This window comes from Pseudorca crassidens, chromosome 10, assembly GCF_039906515.1.
Source record: "Pseudorca crassidens isolate mPseCra1 chromosome 10, mPseCra1.hap1, whole genome shotgun sequence".
NCBI lineage: Eukaryota > Metazoa > Chordata > Mammalia > Artiodactyla > Delphinidae > Pseudorca > Pseudorca crassidens.
In genome coordinates this window covers 66,225,343-66,243,913 of record NC_090305.1, presented here as the reverse complement: position 1 = coordinate 66,243,913, position 18,571 = coordinate 66,225,343, and positions in this window count along the sequence as shown.

The window sequence follows — 18,571 nt, the reverse complement described above, 5'->3', positions numbered from 1 at the left end:
TGTATTTTTTAAAAAATTCTTTCTTTTGTTCACCATTTCTCTAATTGTGTAAGGAAATGACAGTGGGGTCAGGTGGCATTCTCAGTTTCCTTAAGAACTTTTTTGGGTCACTTGGGCGCTAAAACCTTGAGATCAGTGGAGCTTAACGGTGTGAGGACAGGAAACATTTGTGAGTGGATCATTAGGTAAAAACATGAGATGTGTCACAGCCTCCTGCGTCTCCCCACCCATCTTCACCTTGTGGTTCCTGCCTCTGGTTTAGAGGCTAGATCATCACAATCTTCAAGATGCTGTCTCAGCTGGTAACTTAGTTAAAAGTTTACATAATTTAAAAAGCATTTATTGACTTTTCAGGCACAGTAAGAGAAAGAAAAGCATTACACCAGTGTATCTTTAGGCTTCTTATAAGACTTCCTGAAATATCTATAGTTCTGGAAATAACCACACAGATGTTGCTCTCTTTTTTTCTGTTTTAACTTCTTGTGAGTCACAAGAGACAAAAACATAGATTCTGGACCAGTACCCGGTATGGATATAGTTGATGTAAGAATTCAATGCCATTCAAAAATGTGGTTGAGATAATATGAGGCAGGTAAAAAATATGGTTAAAAGAATCTAATTTTGGCTTCAGCTTTTTTTTTTTATCCAATTTTTTTTAAAATTTTATTTATTTATTTATTTTTGGCTGTGTTGGGTCTTCGTTTCTGTGCATGGGCTTTCTCTAGTTGCGGTGAGCGGGGGCCACTCTTCATCGCGGTGCGTGGGCCTCTCACTGTTGCAGCCTCTCTTGTTGCGGAGCACAAGCTCCAGACGCACAGGCTCAGTAGTTGTGGCTCACGGGCCTAGTTGCTCCGCGGCATGTGGGATCTTCCCAGACCAGGGATCGAACCCGTGTCCCCTGCATTGGCAGGCAGATTCTCAACCACTGCGCCACCAGGGAAGCCCCTTGGCTTCAACTTTGACCTTAGTCATTGTAAGGGCAAAAAGCTATTTGCCTGCATCAATGTTAGTTTTGGGATTTCTGAACTTTTGCATGATCAATGGTCATGTGATCGTGCAGATCCCCATCATATAAATGTATGAAACACAAGAACAAGTTTATTATAAATAATTGAATTCAGTTCCAGACATACATAAGCATTTGGAAGTAACATAGAGTGAAAAATCTCTTTATGTGCTTTATATGTTGAAATTCTATCAACTGGTTGAAATATAAATGTACATTGAATATTGCAAGAGTAAGATGCTGCTAAAACTGATGGTAATAAGCTGTCAATTTTATGTACAAAAATTAAGATGTTTCAAATAGTTAAATAAATAGAAAAATTAAACTGGAGTTAAAACAAGAAATCAGGGAGAATTTGTTTTATTTGGATACTAGGAAGTACATTGTGTCAGTTTTAGGCTGAGAAATGTTTATAAACATATAAATAACATTAAAAGGTAGAACAGAAAAAAGAATAGAGATTATGGAGAGTCAGTTATATAATTTTGATATTTGTAGTTGACTTCCTAGAATTATTCATAAAATTAAACAAAATAAGCTTTAAGAGCTGTAATTGATTCTTAGTTTAGTTAATTCAATTTTAGCCAAGAATCTTTCCATAAGGTTTTTGTGTGTTTGTTTTTAGTTAATTTATTTATTTTGTTTATTTTATTTTTGGCTGCATGGGTCTTCATTGCTGCACGCGGGCTTCCTCCAGTTGCGGCGAGCGGGGGCTACTCTTCCTTGTGGTGCGCGGGCTTCTCATTGCGGTGGCTTCTCTTGTTGCGGAGCATGGGATCTAGGCGCGTGGGCTTCAGTAGTTGTGGCATGCGGGCTCGGTAGTTGTGTCTCATGGGCTCTAGAGCACAAGCTCAGTAGTTGTGGCGCACGGGCTTAGTTGCTCCGCGGCATGTGGGATCTTCCCGGACCAGGGGTCGAACCTGTGTCCCGTGCTTTGGCAGGCGGATTCTTAACCACTGTGCCACCAGGGAAGCCCCTCCATAAGGTTTTCTTTTCTTTTCTTTTTTTTTTTTTTTGTGCTACGCGGGCCTCTCACTGCTGTTGCCTCTCCCATCGCGGAGCACAGGCTCCGGATGCGCAGGCTCAGCGGCCATGGCTCACGGACCCAGCCTCCCCACAGCATGTGGGATCTTCCCGGACCGGGGCACGAACCTGTGTCCCCTGCATCGGCAGGCGGACTCCCAACCACTGCACCACCAGGGAAGCCCCTCCATAAGGTTTTCTATTTGAGAAGTCTTCTCATCCTGTGAAGATGAATTAAAAGCAAAATGTGAAGATTTTCACCTTAAAAATTTCCTAAAAGAACTTCAGAAGAATGTATGAAAATATCCATGATAAATTTTCTTTGATCCAGACATAAAAAAGAATATGAGGTATTTTTAAAAAAGAAAGTGTTGAGGGGAAAGGGAAACATTCTGTTTTATTAATCAAACTTTGAAACAATCTACTTCACAAGATTGTTTTACAAAGGCACAATCTTTGTTTTCAAAAGACAATTGAAAGCAGAGGCTAAAATTTAAACAAAAACCTTGTCAAAAAGATTGCTAGAGGTTCCCAACCATTTTCAGAAGTTGAAGAATTTTGAGAAATGTCCAGGCTGTGAATTCTAGATGCAAATATCCTTCTAGAAAACATGGATTACTGACAATCCTAAATTTTGTGTACGATGCACCTGGTATTTGGGCATGCAGAGACAACCAGATAGCTTTTTTTTTTTTAAGTTTGAGAGCACCATGAAATCAGACGGAATTCTATTATGTTCTACTTTATTTGCTTGTCAAGAAATTTCTAAGTCTCATACGGATAACAACTTAGTGAATCTGAAGGAAAGAAAAAACACGTATTGAATGGAAAATCAGCAATGCAAAATGTTCTGTAATTGTCATTGGTAATGGAAAACACATGGTGAGACTATGAGTGTTTAGAGATCACAAACATGTAGTGTTTTGTTCACACCTTTCAGTTGTGTTTTCAGAAAGTACCTATGACACTGCATAATGTAGCAGAATTGCTGGTCATAAGCAAAAAGGTAGACGGCCACTAGTATTATTCAGTGTTTAGCCAAAGGTAAACTATATGACATACACGAGATAGTAAAACTGCTTTGATACACATTTCTCCAAAATGCTCAAATGGCATAGCATCCTTGATGTGTTAGAAAGGCTGCTTGACCAAAGGAAAGTGGACTAATGCACTTCACAAATAACAGTGCTGGCACAGTAAAACTTGGTAACAACCATTAGTTGCTTGTGGAAAAATAACATTTACTGGAACCCGCTGAAGAAGTCATCTTGAAAGCACAAGTATTTCTGGCCCAATACTGCTGTGAAGATCCTGCTATCCTTCCACTCCAGAGGTGTGCCTGTGATGAGAGCTGAGGTGCAGGTGGAATCTGAGACAGTTTTTTAAAATATTTAATGCCAATCGGATTGCTTATGGCACATTATTAGATTCAAGGCTTAAGAACAACCCTTTCTCAAGTGCTTATATGGAACAAGCATGGGAAAATATTGGAAATTTAAACTGAAAGTGAAGGCGATAATCGTAATCCCTTGTCTTCACTTGGGTTTCCCAGAAGGCAGAGCTCAAGATCAAGATCAAGGTTTATGTGCCACAGCTTCATCAGCGTATGTGATCTCAGGCAGCGGAGGTGAAGGATGGGGTAGTAAAGCAGGGAAAGAGTAAGGGCCAGTACAAGGATGCATTGTGACACCACTACCATGCGTGCTGGAAGCTTGGAGATGCTTCTCAGGATTGTCTGTCTGGGGGTGGAGGCAGACACATTTCCCCATCAGCGCCTATCTTCCATTGGTCAAGGCTCTGCCCCCCTGGACATCAAGTCGCCTGCACTCCCAGCTTGCACATGCATGGTGCTGAGTGTCAGTGGAGGAGTCCTGGGGTAGGTGGTGAGAGGCATGGTCCGAGCCCAGACCAGGTGCCATCAGGCTGCACCTGTGAGAGGCTGACAGGCGCCCCAGCAGAAAAGGCTGAGAGGATTGGAAGTGGCTCCTAAGAGGTGTCCAAATAGTCAGCTTTTTTTTTTTAACATCTTTATTGGGGTATAATTGCTTTACAATGGTGTGTTAGTTTCTGCTTTATAACAAAATGAATCAGTTATACATATACATATGCTCCCATATCTCTTCCCTCTTGCGTCTCCCTCCCTCCCACCCTCCCTATCCCACCCCTCCAGGCGGTCACAAAGCACCGAGCCGATATCCCTGTGCCATGCAGCTGCTTCCCACTAGCTATCTACCTTACGTTTGTTAGTGTGTTTATGTCCATGCAAATAGTCAGCTTTTAAGAACGCTCTTCAGAGGCATCCTCTTCAAGCAGTGCACTAATAGTGAAATTGCATTATCAATCAGTGATGGTATCTTTAATTCCAAGAGTTGAAGAGGAGACTGTCACCTTAGTCGATTACCATGAGTGCTAAGGAAAGGAAAGCTTAGTGAGTCTGTGACAACATCACCGTGAGCACTTCCCCACACTGGTACAGTGAGCACAAGACCTTGCTCCTCCACCAGCCTTGGCTGGAAGCCATAACTATGTAGGATCTTACATGTGCCGCACGGTGACCACTGGAGCTGCTGAATGCTGACAGTGCAGAAAAGTGTCTATCTCTGCACCATGATGTCAATCTTTAAAAATGAGAGCACTCACCTTTACTAATACAACTGCAATTATAATTAAATTTTAAAATAAGATATCAGATTTATGTAAATCCCAGCAATTTTTTTCTATGATAGTGACCACCAGTTTTGGACTTAGCTGTGGCCAGGTATTTTAGCCAATGTTGTACCATTCAGCATTTACCAAAAATGCGTAGTTGATTAGCCTCTAATTTAATATTGTTCTGATAATCTAATTATGTTTTAGTTACCGTTCTGGACAGTGTTTTGTTCTTCGTTTGGGTTACTAAGAAGTGAGGGCATGGTCAGGTTTGAGCTCAACTCTTGCAGTTGTCAGAGCCTTACTTATATGCAGTAAGGGATTCTGTGTATGGCTTAATCTTACTCTCCTATTCTTATTTTCTATTTGCACTTACTTTCTCATATAATAACATCAAAAATTTTACATTTGTTTTTATGAAGGTTATAAGAGTGCATAGTTAAGAAAATCAGATCCTGGCCTACAGAGGACAGGAAAAGAAAGAAATTAGAAATAGCATCTGCTGCTCCACCTCTCCCCATCTCTGCCCACTCTTCCCAGGCAACCACTTTGATTTCTACTGGCCATTTCTCTTGCTGCTTACCTACATGTTGTTAAGTAATATGCTTATGTTGCTTCCTCATGGTGTACCAGTTTTAGGCATTATTATTGATTTCCTGTTGTTGTAGGTGAGGACTAACTCACTCACACTTCTTCCCCTCTCTACATCTCAGTCTGGTTATTTTCCGTTTTCTGGTTAAATCACTAATTAGTGTTCATGCCATGATAAATAGTATTCACTGTGAAGCCAGTGTGTTGTGTTCCTGCAGTTTATTGGGTCCCCACACCCTCCATCTACTTAGTTGTTTTTACACCTATCACCAATTTCCCAAAATGCTCCAGTTTGATGTCAGTTATTGCCCAACGATAACTTTTCAGAATGTTCAAAACCCGCACGTTCTATGTTTCATCCTCGAGACTAATCTGGACTGTCTCTGGGGGTCCTGGAGTTCCCTTTGCTGCTCACCTGTATTAAACCCTGTTTTAAGGATCCTGGGACCCCCTCTTTCTTGCTAACCCCTCATTTTACTGAAGCATATCTCTTGTCTCTTCCTGAGAAAAAGGGTAAATTGGAGGAAAAGTTTAAAGTCCTCTCATGCCTAGAAGTACCCGTATTATACCTTCATACTTGATCAAAACTCTGGTTCTGTATAGATTTCCAGGTTGAATGTAGTGTTTTCTCAAAACCATGCAGCTGCTGCCCCACTGTCTTTTTTTTTTGGCGGTATGCGGGCCTCTCACTGTTGTGGCCTCTCCCGCTGCGGAGCACAGGCTCCGGACGTGCAGGCTCAGCGGCCATGGCTCACGGGCCCAGCTGCTCCGCAGCATGTGGGATCCTCCCGGACCGGGGCACGAACCCGTGTCCCCTGCATCGGCAGGCGGACTCCCAACCACTGTGCCACCAGGGAAGCCCTGCCCCACTGTCTTTTATCAGTCAGTGTTGTGTCGATGTTTGGACCATTTCTGTTCCTTTCTGTTGCCCATTTTTTTTCCTTGAAAGCTCTCAATATACTTATTTATCCCTGCAGTTATGAAAGTTCATAAGGATGTGTTATGGAGGGGATTTCTACATAAGAGGATTGTTATGAGGATTAAATGAGTTAATATATATAAAACCTTTAGACCAGCCCCTGGGAAAATAATAAAAGTTGTATTATGGTGTATTACCTATTAGTTTTTCTGTTCACCTTTATCTTTCAAACCCTCTGTTAACTTTTCTTTAAAATTATATTTTTAATTTCCAAGAGTTTTTTCCTCTTCTCTGAGTGTTCTCTCTCTCTTTCCCTTTTCTGCTTTCTTCCGGGAGCCATACTTTTCTTTATCTCTCTGAGAATTGATTACATGTTTGGTGGGGTTTTTTTTGTTTTTTTCATGCCCCCATATTTCTCTTGCCTCTTGAGTTCCTTTTCTCCTAGATGTTCATTCCAGATGCTGTCTTCCATGTAGGCAGTTGTCCTCAGAGTCTGGCAGTCTTTGGCATTCCATTTATATTTAAGAGTGAGATACCAAAGCTGGCAGAAAGCCCTGAGTGGGCAGGACTTGTCCGCTGGTGGCTTGTCACAGGTGTTTAGTGAGCTGTTCCCTATGTTGGGGGACCCCTGAACTGCAGAACCTGTAGGTATCTTTCTCTGGGGTCATTTGTTTCTGCAAAGAAGAATCTTATCTCCTCCGCTGGCTGGTTGCAGAGTTTTTGAAAGTGGTATTTTTGAAGTGGGGCTAGCAGTCTCAATATTTGGCACAAGCCAGTGTGCTAAATCCCTTTGGTTTGAGTCCAGCACTCACCCCTGCCCTCTACTGTGTGCCTCTGAATGCGGAGAACCTTGGGTTTATTTACTCTTGGAGATACACGAGTGTCTCCTATGGGGATGGGTAAGATAGTCACCTGGCCTGGCAGGGTGGAGAAGGATGTGGGGCATCTAACTACTCCTTTTGCAGACTTTTAACTAACTGCCCTGTTTTCAGCCTTGAGATTCAATCCCAGCTTCCACAGTACTTGGTACCCCTGAGTCTCAAAAATGGCTAAAGTTCTGAAGGGCTCAACTGGCTTGCTTCTCATTGTTCTTAGCAAATTCTCCAGTAGGCCTTCCCACCATTCTACAGGTCCAATTGATTCTAAATGAATGTGGGTTCATACCAGAACCAAGGCCAAGATGCCACATCGGGCATCATCCTAAACCCTCCACCTTAAGCTGCGAAATAAACTCCTTGCCTGCGGTTAGGATACTGTGATGATGTATAAGGCCTTCAGAAGGTGTGGGGATAGATGGAGTTAGCAGAGGCACAACGAGTAAGGGAAGCAGTTCAATTATAGAATATTTAGTCCACTGAGGGCAAATCCCATCTCCCTCCTCGATGCATCTGGAAGCTGGCTGGTCTGCTCTGAGCAGGCTGCCATATTGTAGTTTTATCAGTCAATCAAATTGGTTGATTTTTCCTGAAGGAAAATTGGCATACAGCCAAGGTAGAAACCAAGATAGCCTCAACCAGTAGAAGTCCGCGCTTTTGAGTCTGTGCTTTGTCTCCTTCCTTGTACCATTGTTTACTTTGTTCATGAGCCCGTGGTAAATCATCTGGCTGCTATATGGAGGGCAACCAGCACACCATATTATCAGAGCCGCTTCCACTATGAGAGCCTTTTGTTGAGCGTTTACATGAGATATGAATATTTTTAGGTTTGGAGCTCATTCCAAGACATCAATTGACATGGTCCTCCATACTTTCTTGACGAGAATTTTTAAATCTTATTCCTTCCGTTTTCAACATTTGGCCAGATCGTAAGCTACTGTCTAGGAATAGGTGTAGATTCTGACCCTAGATAATCTCTCCTTCCAGGCAAAGTGGGTGATATCATAAACTCATCGAATTCTACCACCTGGGAGGCGTGTTCTCCTTTACTGTCCTTTAGGGCTACCCCAAGAGGGCCTGTGACTGACGCAGTTTACTTCATGCTCATTCAAGCAAAGTGCAGGGCCGTCTCTTCCTGGGCCAGGAATAGATGGCCCAGGAATAAGAGTTTCCATCCTAAGTCAGCCAGTCAGAGGGGACACCCTGTGTGAGGTCACAGGTCCAGATTGAGGGACGGTGGTGGCAGGTTGTTGGGGTTAGGGATGCTATGGGTGTGAGCAACCTGCCCAAATTTCCTTCAGCGCCTGCTTGGATTAGATCCTGTATACATCACTTCCACTGTACGAGGCAGTGTTTATAGGTCTCCCTGCTTTGTTGCTAAGTGGGTCAGATGGCAGTTCAAAATAAACAACTTGAGTGTCATGGCAACCTGGTGTCCTGTAGTCAAAAACTCTTAGTCTCCCCTGGAGTCCAGTAGCAGTCCAGGAGTTCTTTCTTGCAGCTGGGGACATGGCCTTACTCCACTCTCCTAGGAGCTGCTGCCATGTTCATTCAAGGCTGGCTGCAGGCTCCACACAGTATCCTGATATGCTCTGTACACTGCCTACAGCATTTCACCTGATGGGTTGTCACAGTGGTGACAAAGCCACTAGACTTACACCCCTGGTTATCTTTAGAACTTTCTCTTGCTCTGGACCCCAAAAATGGAAGTTTTAGGGGTAACCCAGTAATTAGGTAGAGCAGAACACACAAATATGGTATATGCTGCTCCACCATCCAAAAGACCCCTCAGTTATTGATATTCCTTTATTGGTGGAATAAAGGTATATGTGGCAATTTGAAAACATATGTACACATTCTTTAGCATACTTCCCTTCAAGGCTAATCATCCTCCCCTAGAATGTGGGCTGGAAGTGTTGCCTTGTGACTCATGAGGCCAGTTTAGAAAGAGGGGACAGCTTCTGCCTGGCTCACTCTCTCCTGGGATGTTTGCCGTTGGAATCTAGTCACCATGTTGTGAGGAAACCCAAGTCACATGGAGAGAGCACATGTGGGTGTTCTGGCCAGCAGCTCCAGTTAGACCCTAAGCCAGTGGAAGCCGCCATCAGCTGCCAGACCTACGAGTGAGTGAGCCTTCAGATGGTTCCAGCTGCAGCCTTTGAGTCTTCTGACTGAGGACCCAGACATCATGGAGCGGATCCAAGCTGTTCCCATTGTGCCGTGTCCAAATTCCTGACCCTGAAATAATAAATGAGTGCTGTTGTTTTAAGCCCCTGTGTTTTGGGGTAATTTGTTATGCAGCCATAGATAACCAACACAATGCAGCAACTTGTCCTTCAGAAATATTTGACAGCCCCTATTCTAGATGAATATCTACATGCTAATTACCAGGACTATAACGATTCGCTTCAGCAACAGAACCAAACTTAAAAGAACACATACAGTTAAAGGCACTATCTGATTTAGTTGTAATATTCCACTGTTCTTCTCTAAGACCCACTGGTTTTTTATGTCGGCCAGCTGGAGAATTATAAGCAGGTACTATCATAGGAATTGATATGTCTGCACCTTTCTTATCTGTGATGGGACGCTGATTTCTGCTCTTTTCCTCACAGGGTAGTGTTCTGGTCTTGATTGGGAGGACAGGATGCCTGTAATGGCTTCCACTTGGACCATCCTCTCATAGTAACCTTTCTGTACTCTCTGAAAGCCAGTGTGGGAATCCCACCCTTCGCTGAGTATATTTCTTCCTGCACTGCACTTGAGGTCTGGTGAAAACATCGCAAGGTAGGTTCAGGGCTCTATCCAGTCCACAGTGATACAAAATCACATCAAAACTCTATCACCTGACTCTCATGAGCACCTACTCTGAGGCTGACTTCAGTGATTCCTTGGGTCTTTTGGAATTACTGTAATTTACAACTGGCATCCACTAAAAAGTGTATTTCTTTTCCCAGTGCCTGTTATTCCAGAAAAATTGGCTGTGGGTCCACTTGAGAAAGGCAAGGGCAAAGGTTTTCATGACTGGCAATATTTTAAAGCTCTTCCTCAAAGATGTGTGTTTTCCTTTTCATTCAAGAGGCCCTGGTTTTGAGAAATGACTCACTTCTGAGAATTTGGACAGCGGCCGCATTCTCTACCAGAGCAATCAGGACAGGTCTGATTTTTGCCATACTTGAAATTTTCTTAAGTAACACATGATTTAATGCCTGGGATCCCCATGATGAATGAACACAGAGTTTTCTGGATGTCAGATCACTCCTTGGGCCCAGATCACCGTCCTTTTCCTGTTGGCTTCCATAATGGCCACACCCGTGTTGTTTCTGGCGGGTAAAACGTCCACACTTAATATACTCCCTACTCATTGAGGTCAAGGATTGTATTTCAGTATAGCCCCTCCTACCACCATTCCAGATGACCCTCCCTCTCCAATCTTGTCTTCAAGACAAAAGAGAGAAGGGTCTTCTCTGCTCTAGAGAGGAAGAGAGTGAGGTGAAGTAGACTAGTCAGAACCCACGTGATAGAGGTAGTATAATGTTCAGTCTTCCTCTAGGTTATTCCAGAGGATCCCTGGCCCTTCACACTTGCCTAGCATGGACAAGCATTTGGTCTAAGTCTGTATTCGCCCAGTCGCAAACTCATAGAACTTTAGCCATCGAGTTCAGTATTTCTAATGAGTGCACATATCAGTAAATTCAGCCGAGTCCAAAATTCACTTCTCACTTTTATTAAGCACTCTCAAAATCCAAACTCAGATTTTTGATAATATGTATCGAACAATTTCTGTAATTCCTTATGGAATTTTCGTCCCTTCTCTGATTCTGCATTTTATCTTCTGGGTCATGTTGAATTTGAATCCTGTTTATTAGGTGAGCAGCCTTGAAGAGTGGGACATGGGGTGAACTGTTAACTTTGTCATACTAAGGAAAAATGGTTTCCTTCGGAAAGAAAGGTATAGATGAGAGTGTGCCAGAGAGCAATGAGGATCAGGGTTTCCCAGGTTCTCTGCGTCCATCCAGATAGTCCCATTCCCACTGGTTCTTGGTCTGTCTCAATTAATGCCTTAACATTCATACATGCTTTTTGGCAAATGTGTGAATTCAACTCATATTATAATTAAGACACTTGCCAATTCGGGCTCTGAATTGGTTTCCAACAGTTGTAAGCTGGCAACTTCAAGTAATAAGAGTTGTTTTTTTTTCCCTCCCGACTTGGTCACAGAAAGCCTCTGTTTCACTCTAACTTGAAGATGAAAGCTTCAGTATTTGAGTGTTTGGTTTTTTTTCCCTTGCTTTAAGCTGCTCAGTGCCTTTGGAAGCAGCCATCCTACCCTCTGGTTCTGGCATCCCTCATCCTTTTAGGTGGCAGCACCTTCCTGCCACCTGCCCTCACCCCTGGCCAGGCTCTGTCCTCAGTGGGCACATAGTGCAACGTGATAGCCTGACTAATTGTTTGATTGCTCTATCCCATGGGCTGGTATTTTCCCATTCTGGGATATGGATGTGAGTCTCATTTCCCTGGAAGTCTGATGCCTGCAGCCTGCTTTCTAGCACTCATTTCCACATCAGTTTATCTTGATTTATAAACGACCCCAACTTCAGCCAAGAATGACTGCACGTGGTTTGGACAGCTCACAGAAAGTGAGAAGGACCTCAGGAGGAGGTCATGGAGCCCCTGTCTAGGCCACAGCCACAGGATCGATCAATGCCACCCATCCATCTCTAGGTGTCTTCATTTGAGTTTTCAAATTCCAGTTGGCTTAGCTTAGGTCAGGCTAGGATCTATCACTCTTGGATCAAACAAGTCAAGAGGAGCGTGGTGATGGCCACTGTAGGAATCATTATGAACCAAGCAACCCCCCACCCCCACCCCGCCCTGGTTTGTATCTATAGCAGTGTTACTTCCCGTTGCCAATAGGGTACATCCAAACCCTTGGCACGTTCTTAATTCAGGCATCAAAGTGCCCTTGCTTCTTCACCTGCTGATTTCTCCCCTCCACGTCGACTGTTAGTCTCTATTCCCTGAACATCCTCTGTTCATTTTCAACTCTACCTTTGTATAACCCCTTCCTACAGCTTTCCTCAGAGGTGTCGTTTCCTGTCCTTAGGACCCATCCTCACCTCTCCTCTTTCAGGAGGGCTTCCCTGAACACTTACTTGACAGTTTCCATATTTTTTCTTTTGTTGCCAACTTGTTTTCCTGTGCCATATATTGTCTCCTCATGTCACTTAGGGTCCCAGCAGGAAATGACACACTCAAATTGGGCAGTCTGAGGAGAGTTTAATCAAGGGACCATATACAAAGATGATAGCAGGGTGGAGGGAGAATGCAGTCCCCTGAGATGAGTAACAGAGTTTATTACCAGCCCTAGGTTGAAAGGGGCTGGGGGTGGGAGGATGTGGCAAGGTCCAGAACTCAGAGATGGGACCTGCTGTTTCATCGGCCCCCAGTGCTGCTGCAGGGAGGGGGCTGGGGGAATAAATACTCTGATCTCACTCTCCTCCCTTCTTCCAGTCTCCGCATGGACCTAGGCCAGAGAACAAGGGAGAAAACTGGTGTGGTCCACACAGGGCAGCTTTTCAGGCACAGAGCAGGGCAGAGCAGGGCGGAGAGTGGATCTGGGTGGGGCAGCAGAATGTCCCACACACTCCCTAATTTGATAAATTCTCATCTTCTTGAGGCTAGCAACCATGTTTTTCTTTTACCATCCCCTTTACCTCCCTGCATAAAGACAAGGACGATTATAGATGTTCAGTAAGTGTGACCAGTTGGGGTTCGACTGATGAACAGCATCCTGATTGAACAACAGTAGGGTGAGCAGAACATCTGTCCATCTGTCCATTCTCACTTGTCCTGGGTCAGAGGAGTGGCTGTTCTGATTTACAGATTTCAGAAAATGGATTGGGACACACTTATTAGCAGTTGGGGCTTTTGTGTGTTAAAAAGTCCCACATATGCACTAGCAAGTCTAGTCTATTTCCACCCTCCAAGCAGCAGTATGTGGAATCAGGGTGGGCCCCATGGAGTCAGGTTCTGCCATCCTGCATCTCTCTTCTGATGGCACATGTTTTCAGCCTACCCATTGCTTGTGTGTGGCCCTCTGGAATTAGATGTGAATTTTTGTTTAAGAGGAGATAAGGTAATTTCATAGGCTTTGAACTATAACCAGCTTTACCAAAGCCCTACACCAGGGAACTAGGAATTAAGCCCTGGTACTAACAAAGTGAAACCGTGTTTCCTATCCTCTGTTCCTCCCTCCTGTGGCCACTGTATTGCACAATTCCTAGGGATATAAATGCCATCCCCTAGAGTTTTGCAACCCAGTTGGACAGGATCAGATATAGGCATTCCTGATTTCGTGCTGGGATATCATCAAAACCTCACCTCCCACCTAGCATATGGGCATATTTTCTGTTTCACTATTTTCTTGAATGACTGCACAGGGCTAGCTGCAGCTCTAGCATGCAAAGGCCCCCTTGTGTTCACATTTCCCACTACACCTGTAACTGAAGCAGGTGTTAGCAAGGGACAGTCTTAGGCTTGGGGTCAATTTCCCAGGACCCAAACTAAGCAAGGAAGAATCTTGTCCTATCTGAAAACTGAGAGGCTTTTCTCAGTTCAGAAAGTCTAGATTGCAAGAGGCAACCACTCTTCTTATGGCATTGGGAAGTGGCCAGTGGACTAGCTCTTGCTTAGCCTGGGAAGGTTAACTTTGAAAATAGGCAAAATCTAGGTATGTAGAATTTTACAGGCATTAATAAGTATGTCTCTATTCAAGCCCATATTAATATCCATATGTATATTTATATCTCTCTCTATATTGAATATCATTGCTTTTTTTCCCCTCTGCCTAATTTCTCAGCCAGAATCTGGGGCTCTGACATCCATTTAAGTCCTGCAGGACAGTCCTGCAAATTCATGTAAGCCATCTGTGGACCTCAAGAGCTGAAATTTGGTGGCTTTGAATTTGCCACCAGTACGTTGAACCAACAGGGCTTATGAGGTATGAACAGAAAGAATCTACTTTTGTGTCTCACATCTCTTCAGAATGAATTAAAGGCTGAAGTTCTTCCAGCCACAGTGAAAAGTAGGGCAGTCCCATGACTTTTATCATCACGCTTAGGTACAAAAAAGTCCCATGATCATTTGAACTCACTAAAAGGAGAGAGTTTCAATTCAGAAATTGAAGGGTTGATCCCCATAAGAATATCAAAACTCAACTTGATTTGACATTTAAATCTTCCCGCCACCTCCCAGCTGGCTGAGGGATGAACCACGTTCAGGAGAGAGGAGTGAGGGGTGCTGTCCTACTTGTCTCTCGTCTTCCCTGGCATTTCTACTCCTTCCCCTACTTGCTAAGCATGGTTTCTAGTCCCCTGACTGGTAGGCACTGGGAAAGGAAGGAAAGTTTTATGAGTGGCCCTGTCATAAAAAGATGACTTCACCTCCAGCTCCACCCCTGGGACCAGCAGGTGTAAAAGTTGATTCTTTCTCTCAAGGACTGCTTTTGTAGAGTAATTGGAGACATCCCTGGGAATATTCATATTCAACCTAACAGGGATACCCTGCTGTTTCGGCGGTCCACTGCACACATTTTTCTCATCCTACAGACAAGCTCCATCCAGGCAGTCTTCTTGGGCAAGGTTAGAAATCCCCCATTCAGCTCTTTCTCATCTGGTCCATGGAAAAGAATCCCACGTTCTTTGCCAAAATCAACTCTGAAAGCGTAGATCCATCCCCGAGTAGTGGCAGTTTTTGTCTACTCCACCCGCAAAGCAGCTGGCTGGCCTGTCTCTGTTCTCCTGATTTCCTGGGTGAGAGTCAGGTCTTCTTTAACCTCAATGAGTTGTATCAAGCTCTCGGGTGGTCCCACTGGCATCGCTCTTATCAGGCTTGAGGTGAGAGACCACACCCACCGTGACTTCCTTCCTCCCATCCCCGGTGTAGAGGTGGCACCAGCAGCCCTCGACAAACAGCTCCTATTCAAGTATCTCCCTAATTTTCACAGTCCAATCTCTTTGTCCCCAGTATAGGTGAGGGGTCTCAAGAGTTGTGAAATGTGTTTTAACAATTCCTGTGTCAATTCTGTGTATAGCCCTAGTTTGGAATACAGCATCTGTGGGGTCCGGCTGCCCCAGTTGAAACTTCCAATGTGCTATGTTGGTACAGACTGATAGCATTTTGCATTAGTGAGCAGCATTTGACTACTACACAATCTAGCCCTATTTTGGTTGTTTAGAACTGCATCCAGGGTCAAGCTAGAACTAACCTGGGGATTTAAACAGCTTGTCCACAGACCTCACATCCTTAGTTTCCCCCTGCCCCCGCCAAATCTGGTCTCCCTCATCATGGCTATGCATATCAGAGCCCCACATCCTGTAGGGCATGGATTATTAGGGATCAGGAAACTTCTGTAAAGATGCGAAAGTAAATACTTGAGGATTTGTGGGCTGTACGGTCTCTGTCACAATTACTCAATTCTGTTGTAACACAAAAGCAGCCAGACAGTTCATAAACAAACAAGCATGGCTGTGCTCCAGTGAAACTCCATTTACAGGGCAGGCAGTGGGCTGCATTTGGCCCATGGGTCACAGTTCACTGACCCTTGGATTAGATCCGTGAATAGAGAAAGAGAAATGGTGACCTTAACTATACTGGGGATTTATCTGGGCAGAAAGGGAAGAAAATCTCAGTGATTGAAAGCCCATAGCCTGTGGAGGACATAAACCTGCTTTGTCCAGAAGATGTGAAGACTTTAGAATTTTAGCCTTGGAATTCTGAAGACCTCAGAAACTCCAGCTGGAAAAGGATCATACTTTTTAAACCAGCAGATTATGATGCTCAACAAAAAAGAGCAGCAGGGAAGTCAACACTGAGGTGTGTTCAAGGTCACCTGCCACTGTCAAGGTCACCCTAGTTTTCACCGCAGCAGACTCTCTCTAGTGCAGACACTGCTCTCACTTCCACCCTTTGGTTCATGAAAAAGTTGTTCAAACATGGAGCAAATGCTTTATCCCTCAAGCCTTAACTGAGTGTGCCTAGCTGGCGTCCAACATCCAGTATCTGCATCTTGTTGCTGGGGAGCTTTCCTCAAGCTGGAAGGCCTCTTGAGAACCAGGCAGGCTGGAAATCCTGAGGAATTAAGCACCAATCAGCCAGTGACCAACAGGAGTGGAGTGTTAATACCCCAGCTGTCTTCCCCCTCGAATGGAATAACTGAGGAGTGTGAGTTGCACTGTTTCCTAGAGTTTTCTAGTGGTTTTGAGCTCCAGTCACCCCTCAGTGGAAGGTACTTCGTAATGTACCCTTTGTTGGCATCTTCCTCTTCTGTTGTACTTCCCCACTCCCTCCTGGAGTTTCCTTTCGAATGAACTCTTTGCTCTCCACTTCTTGCTCAGGAACTGCTTTTGGGGGAACCCAACCTAAGCAGAATGTCACTTTCTCTGTGTAACTTTCTTCATTCAACTTTCTGCTGAGGGCCTTTGGGCACCTGTCACATTTCATTATAGTCATTTGAGTCAGATGGATCTTTTCCACTGAATGGTAAGTTTTCTAGAAATGAATCTTATTCATCTTTACATCACTGGCATTTTCCTCAGCCTGTTGCACAGTGTTCAAGACATGATTGCTGACTACAGAAAGCTGGATGCATAGGCAGAGTTGATATGAAGAGGCAAGTTTGAAGGGGCTAGTGCTGTACCACTAACCACATGCAGTAGCCGCTAGCCACATGTTAGCCATTTCAATTAAAATTGAATCGGAGTGAAAAATTCAGTTCCTCAGTCTCGCTAGCCACATTTCAGGTGCTCAATAGCTGCATACGATCAGTGGTGATTAGATTGGACAACACAGATGTAGAACTTTTCTATCGCTGTAGATGGTTCCATCGGACAGCATGGGGCTGGGGAGCACACTGAATCTGTGATTTGGTTATGTGCAGTTTTGTGTCGGTCACAGAGCTCCTAAAAGCTTTCAGGGATCAGGGGAGTATGAACTAGCACCTATATCCTGCACTTGTGATTACCTAAGGGCAAACAGTACTTCTCAATGCAAGAGAGAACCAGTGATGTATAGTTTTTAAATGATTGCTTTATTTACATTTTGGCTGAACCACAAAAAAGAGAAAAAGTAACTTCAAAGTTTCCTAACCAAATTGAGATTCGTGTTGCGTGGTTTAGTGTTCCAAAGTTCACATCCTGTGCTGCCCATGTAGGGTTGGATTGAGGTAAGACCTTTCAGACAGGGGTGAAAGTAAGAAAAATTAAGGCCACTCACTAGCGGTCGAGGCTGGATGGCATGGAAGGCCAAGAGCAGGTACATCCCTTCTCCAAGCATCTGATTAGGATGTGAAATGTTCTGGAAATGGAATGTTTTCTGGTCTTCACATTGGAAGTCTCTCTCATTTGGGTTGAATTTAGGTATTGGCAGTTTTCTTTTTAAGACATGATTTTGATCTTGGGCAGTGTAGGACAGAACAGTGTCCAATCCAGTCCTACAGTGAGCTTCCTGAGGGACTTAGCTGAGAACATGACAGGTGCTTAGCAAATGTTTACTGAATGAATGAGTGATAAGTGACCAGATGGATGAATGAGCACATGAAACTTGAGTATACCTTAGTGAACGATGGAAAATGCACTTGGTCTCATGGCCAGTAAGAGGTGATGCTGTGGAATTGTCTATCAGGCCCCAACCTCCTTTTTTTTTTACAATATATTTTGTAGACTTTGAGCATCCAGCTCCTAAAACTTTAGCAAGATCAGAGTTTATGTGGACTGTAAGGGGGGTTAGAGATAATCTAACCAGGTCACAGAGTTAATTCATGGCAGAGGGCTTCTAATCTCTTTATGGCTAGAATGGATACCACATCTGAGTAGTAGTCTAGCCTTTTATTTTTTTGTATAATCTAAAGTGCTGTTTATTTTTTGAAAAGTGTGTTTCTATGTTTCAAAATCTAAAAGACGCAGAAGGGTATTCAGAGAAAGATGCCTCCTTCTATTCTCTACGCACGCCCCTCCCTAAAGATGACCTCTGTTACTTCTTTCTTTTGTATCCTTAAAGAGGATGGTCAGTGCATCTAAGCACAATGAAAAAAGTGTCTCCTCTTTTTTTTTTAAAAACATACATTCTGTTTTGCCCTTTGTTTTTCTCAATCAACCATATACTGCTCCTGATGCTTTAACTCTTCCTTCATACTGTCTCTTGGCCACATTCTTCTTGGCATGCTCTTGGCACCTCTCTTGACCAGCCATTAATCTTTCCTTGCCTCCACACTTGCATTTGTCTCCTAACTTACCTCCCTGCCCGGTTCTGGGGCCTCTACTCCAGTGGTCCCCAACCTTGTTGGCATGAGGGACGGGTTTCATGGAAGACAATTTTCCTATGGACCAGTGGTGGGGGGAGGGGGAGGGGTGGTTCAGGCAGTAACGTGAGCGATGCGGAGCTGCTCACCTCCTGCTTGCAGCCTGGTTCCTAACAGGCCGTGGACTGGTATCGGTCCATGGCCCAGGG